Raw genomic sequence first — 6,000 nt, 5'->3', positions numbered from 1 at the left:
CGCGCCGCGCCGGGGAAGCTGTTGGGCGCCGGAAGCGGTTCCGGCCCGAGTCACGACCCGGGGGGACCCGGCCCGACTCCGGCGCGCGCGGCGGAGGACGAGGAAGAGCAGTGGCGAGGCAGATCTTGCCCCGCGACCGCGGCCGTCTTGTAGGTGCGGGCGGCGGGGCCCACGGGACCGCGGCGGGGTCGGCCGGGCTCAGAGCTCTCGGGGGCGCGGGCTCCGGCGCCCGCACCTGGGTCGCAGCTGGGCTTGAACCATGGCCCGTGGCGCGGCCGCTTCCCCGCGAGCCGCCTGGGGCCGGGCGTCGGCCTTCCCGGGCCACCGAGCCTCTCGTGTTCGGTGGGGGGCGGGCCCCCCGCGCGGGGACGGGGGCGAGAAGCTGTGCTGACGCCGGGCCCGGTGAGACGGTCGAGCCGGCGGGTCCGTATTCAGGCATTCTCAGAGTGAATCGTGTTCGGTTGTGTCTGGAATACATTCACTTCCATTTCTCACTGGGCCTCAGAAGTCACCCTTGAAGTACTCCCCGTTTTAGTTGTTTGCTGCGTGCGCCTTGCTGGGCGCGTGGGGTACAGCTTCAGAGCCGGCCTAGCTCCCGAGGGCAGGTAGATCCGTGAGCAAACGATGGCGACGTGCGGCCGGGAAGTATTTGGAAGGCCCTGCAGGCAGCCCGTTCCCTGGAGAGAGGGCAGGTTTACAGGGGTGAGGCCTGGTGCAATCAGGAGTTGATGTTGCCGTCCTAAGTCTAAAGTCCACCAGGCAGGCCAGGTGCAGTGGCTTGTGGCTGTAATCCCAGCACTCTGGGCAGCAAAGGCAGGAGGATCACTTCTGGCTGGGAGTTCAAGACCAGCCTGGGCAACATGGTGAGAACCCTGTCTCTACAAAAAATGTAAAAATTAGCTGGGTGTGGTGGTGTACACCTGCACTTCCAGCTACTCGGGAGGCTGAGGCAGGAGGATCGTTTGAGCCCAGTAATCGGAGGCTGCAGTGCCCCACGACAGTACCATTGCACTCCAGTGTGGGCGGCAGAGCAAGACACTGTCTCAATAAATAATAAAACTGAAAAAGAAGAGGTGATATTTGAACTGGGCTTGGAAGAATGATTAGGAATTTGCCAGAAAGGGAACGCGTTTAGAGATGGGAACACGAATTGTGTCTGGGGCATAGTTGTTGCTTTCCCAGCCTGCGAGGACAGACTTCGTGATAGGGCCCAGGGCTGAGACCGTGTTGAGGAGGGGGTTCACTTGGTGGGCCCAGGACCACAGGAGTTACTACCGGCGGTCCCTGGGAGCTTCGTAGTGTGAAGCCTGGCTCAGGCCTGTGTTCTTTCCGCAGGTGTTGGGGGACATAAGATGAGGCTTCCCTTGCTCTCGCTCCTTTGGCTCTGAACCGTCTCCTCAAGGCAGACAGAAATGGTGGATTGAACTGTGGGCTTGGGATTGTTGTGTCACCTTTCCAGATGGCATTTTTAAAATAATATTTTTCTTCCTAAAATCGATATGAGTTTCAAGTGTATTTTCCCTTTTGTTTTTTTTTGATTTGAATGTCCTGTTCATGAATGCAGTGTGAATGTCTGCTACTTAAAAATGTAATTTTGAAAACAACCCCCCAAACCACAGGCGTGATGCTGAAACGCATCCTGCCCTGCAGGCCAAGCACAGCCCTCCCCTGCCCCACACCCTCCTCTGCCCCACACCCTCATGGGGCAGCCACAGGAGGAAGTGCTGGCATCCACTTCAAACACGAGATATCTGGGGTGGGGGCCAGGTGTGGTGGTGAACAGGTCAGGTGCTGCTTGATCCGTGTTGAAACCAGCCCCTTCATTTGAATGCCGGTGTCCTTCTGATCTAGTGAGCTTTGTTGTGAGGCCCCATGGGGAGCATCCTGCGGAGCATGGCGCAGTCCATTTGTTTTCTGCCTGGCTTGTGCCAGGCTATTCGTACGTTCTCACATGCAGCCTGTGAGGCAGATCTTGTTACTGTCCCATCTTAGTGGTGGGAAGTGAAGGGCTAGGCCAGTGAGAAAATGAGGACAAAGAGCCGCCATTCACGTCGAAGCCTGTGGCAACTCTAAACTCTGCTGTTAACCAGCACTCTGGTGAAGACGGAAAAGATGCATCCCGCTGGCGCTGCATGTGTGTTCCCGAAAAGCCCCAGGGCCTTCGTGGTCTGATCTCAGAACCTGATGGCTCGAACACTGAGAGGTCCTGCCTCCCTCCCCGAGGGCTGGAGAGCAGCTGTGTTCAGTGGTTCAGTGGCTCCAGCACGCCTTCACCTAGGAGGCTGTCCTGGCTCATGCACCTTTCTCAGCTTCTGACTAGAGTCCTTTCCCAGCCACGTGGTGACGCCGCTGACCTCGGGTTATCAGGGTGCCGCGTAGCAGGGGTGTGAAGCTGGCTGATGAGGGTGGAAGACCCCTGACTGAACTCCATTTGTTTGGTGGGCAGTGTCCCTCCAACACTGTGCTCCTGGTGGTGATGGGGAGCCCCACGGTAGAAGGGGTCCCAGGGGTTGAAAGGTGGGGTTCTCTCTGAGGGAGCTGGGGTGCCTCTGGACCGGGAGGTGTACAGGAAGACCTCATGGCCATCTGCCCTGAGTAGACTCTGTCTGCTTGTTCAAGGCAGGGCTCTGATGCGGTCACCTCACGTGAGGATTCGACCTCTGTGCTGAAAAGAATTGATGACTGGGTGCTTGTTGGTCTCCAGCCTGAGGGACTTCAAAGCTGGTTTGATGGGGCTGGTTCCATTTTCCACATGCTTGGTGGGAGAATAAATCAGCACCTCGTTGGAGGGGACTTTGTCAGTATTTCTCAAAATTAAAGATGACCCAGCAATGTCACTTCCCGGCATCTGTGCCCTAGACACCCCGAGTGAACGCGGCCGTAGGTGCCAGGACTCTCCCCTTCCCCCAGCAGATGCTGGCTGGGCCAGGCCCTCCTCAGCCTCCGTAGGAAGCTTCCCCACCACGCCCCGCTCTGTCCCTCCTGCCCGTGGCCTCTCCTCATAGGACATGGGCTCTGTGGGAGCTGGGACCGTCTCACATGGGGCCAGTCACGTCTGTCACCTCCCAGGGGTTGGTGGCAGGAGTGCCCAGCCACAGGCAGGGCTCTGGATTCCGCCCAGGAGAACAGCAGTTTCTTCTCAGCCTGCCCTTTGAGTTTGCCCAGCCCAGCTGTGCACGTCTGCATCACCAGCTCTGCTGACCTCTGGGTTTTGTGGGGAATCCACTCTTACTCTTGCATGGCTTCACGCTGCAGGGTGACCCAGGAATTTGTAAAAATGCCGAAGTGGGGGCTGTGTGTGCTCAGCGTGTGCTCAGCATGTGCACAGCACAAGCATGAACTCGCTTTGTCGGAACTCGGTTCTTTGTGGTCTGCAGAAACCTTTTCTGAGCAGCAGCTTTAGTTAGATGAAAGCCGTCATCCCCCTTTCATATGCTTCTGTCATATTGAGAAACAGCTACAGACAATGACAGACACCTTCTATATCCACTCATGAGTATCGCCGGCCGCCCTAGTGCTCCACTCCTTGGCACCCCAGAAAGCACCGTCCCCTGCACCACGCACCCAGACACTCCCTGTGGTTCTCAGCAGCAGAAGTCTGGCCTCAGGGCCGTGACCCAGAACACCCAGTGCCTGGTCGGTTTTCTGTGTGTGGATTCTCCTTGTTTCCGTGCCCCCACACCTGTAAAGCAGTGTAGGATTGGTTGGAAGTGAGGAAGGAAGCGTGGTGGGGCCGCCCTGGTTTGCTGCTTTCTGAGGCTGGCACAGCCCACGTGCCGATCTTGTGTCTTGTGTCTGGTCAAGCCCAGTTGTTTCCTTGACGTTCTCTGGGTTTCTCTATGGTAGCAGAGTGCAGGTGTGTGGGCGGACCAGCCATGGCCCTGCCTCTGAACAGATGTGGAGGGCAGAACATGGGTGCCTCACGTCAGGAGATGATGTGGCCTACAGGGCTGACCATTTGGTAGAATTCAGAGAAGACTCACACAGGACGTCCAGGCAGCCCACGGAGCTGTGCTGCCCTGCATGGCTCGTTTTCCTCTGGCCTGGGCCAGAGGCAGGAGATCCCTCTGCTGGCTGGGACAGGGGCTTCATTAAGAGCCCCAGGCTAGCAGAGAAGGCAGACACCCAAATCAAACAAGCAGAAACCCAGGGCAGTAGTTGAGGGTCTCAAGCACAAAACATACTTTGGTTCTGACAGTTTTCACTGTCATGAGATTTGTTTTGTTAGGTGACGACGAAGTGTTGTATACGGTTTCAGACTAAGAGCAGAGAATAAAACCGTTTAGTACAAACCGCAGACAGTGACACGGTAGCTTTCCCCTCGCTAGTTAACGAACGAGCTGTGCTGGAGAGAGGCTGCCAAACGTGGGCGCAGATCCCGCAGAGGGGCGTGGTGTGTGGGAGGAGGCGCGACAGGGTCGTGGGGTCACTGCTGCCCCTTGGTTTTATTTTATAATGTTGTCTTTAGCTTGGAAACGAACATGCTTTCCTTCCCCCATTGAGTGTCGAGTGTTGTGCCCGTGAGAACCATTAGACACACAGCCTGGGTGCTCAGCACAGATGCCCGTTGGCAGGTGTCCTCGCCAGCCTTCCGGGTTACAGCGCCAGTCCTCGTGCCCGCCCCAGGAGGATGAGCATGTGCAGGCCTTCGCCTTGTCGTGCCCTCCACCTGCTGAAGCAGCTGTGCCTGCTGCTCTTGTGAACTTCGAGCTGGGTGACTTTGAACTTGGCCTCCTTTGCTTTTCTGTGTGTGAACAAGTGGTTGCCTTGTTTGTTTGCTGAACAGAGTGTGGTTGAGGCAAAATGCTGAGATGAAACCTAATCTAATATGTGTGTATTAGATGGTAGCATCATTATCAAAATAATACTCGTTCAAAGTCCCTGAGAACCAAATGGACAACTTGACTACACGTGGGCCACAGGCCTGGGACGCTGTCAGAGGGCCACTGAGTGCCCAGTGGCGGCAGAGCCCAGAGGGTGCTTCCCCCAGGAAGGGAGGCAGACCGGCCTATTCTTACTTCAGAGGCTGAGGTAGGGACAGCGCAGGACCTGAAGGAGCTATGAAGTTGGGGGCTTGAAACCAGAGCGCGTGACTGTTGTTCACCCCAGCAGGCCGCATCGGCGCTGGGAAGGAAACATGGCCATTCTGCTGGCCATAAAGAGCCTGAGAAAGCAGATTGTCCCAGGCCGGGCGCGGTGGCTCAAGCCTGTAATCCCAGCACTTTGGGAGGCCGAGACGGGCGGATCACGAGGTCAGGAGATTGAGACCATCCTGGCTAACACAGTGAAACCCCGTCTCTACTAAAATACAAAACTAGCCAGGCGAGGTGGCGGGCGCCTGTAGTCCCAGCTACTCGGGAGGCTGAGGCAGGAGAATGGCGTAAACCCGGGAGGCGGAGCTTGCAGTGAGCTGAGATCCGGCCACTGCACTCCAGTCCGGGTGACAGAGCGAGACTCCGCCTCAAAAAATAAAAAAAAATTAAAAAAGCAGATTGTCCCATGCCCTCGTGAGTGGAGCAAAGCTTCGATTATAAAAGGCCAGGGATGCAGGAGCCTCGTGGAAAGTGCCGCCCCTTCTCCTCACTCTGGAATGCGGGGGCTCTGCCCCGGCCTGTGTCTGCGTCCTGGGGCGGTGTCCCGTGGGCAGTGTCCTCTGGCTGCAGAATGCGTGTTGCAGAGTTGGGCCGGCCCTCATGCATCAGGAGCATTGTGCCCTGGCTTGTTCTCGGTCTCCTTTCTCTGAATGAAAAATTCCAGCGGACGGCGGGCCTGCACAGCTCCTCCCAGGGAGCCCTCGCTTCCTGCTGATTTATTTGTCATTTAGTAAAGTTTTTTTGGGGAAAGGGGAGAATTATAGTTCAACCTAAAACACATTCTCTAGCCCTGTGAATTGCCTGGTTTAAAGCTTGGCTTGGCTGGGCGCAGTGGCTCACGCCTGTAATTTCAACACTTTGGGAGGCTGAGGTGAGTGGATCACCGGAAGTTGGGAGTTGGAGACCA

At 56.8% G+C, this 6,000-nt stretch overlaps 1 protein-coding gene across 17 annotated transcripts in view; it reads left to right on the top strand.

Moving 5' to 3' along the window:
• Positions 1 to 12: 12 nt before the first annotated feature.
• ACSF3 (acyl-CoA synthetase family member 3) overlaps positions 13 to 6,000 on the top strand; it is a 72,800-nt gene continuing 66,812 nt past the window's right edge. For 16 of the 17 annotated variants that reach the window (XM_017859513.1, XM_017859468.1, XM_017859477.1 and 13 more), the window contains exon 1: positions 13 to 153. The gene's annotated coding sequence lies outside the window, so the exon portion shown is untranslated. The remainder of the gene's footprint in view (positions 154 to 6,000) is intronic. The other variant, XM_017859487.1, reaches the window with a different exon arrangement.

Source organism: Rhinopithecus bieti, unplaced genomic scaffold (assembly GCF_001698545.2).
Source record: "Rhinopithecus bieti isolate Rb0 unplaced genomic scaffold, ASM169854v2 scaffold_1618, whole genome shotgun sequence".
Classification (NCBI taxonomy): domain Eukaryota; kingdom Metazoa; phylum Chordata; class Mammalia; order Primates; family Cercopithecidae; genus Rhinopithecus; species Rhinopithecus bieti.
Note: the sequence above shows the minus strand (reverse complement) of the source record. Positions and strands in the feature narration are given on the sequence as shown.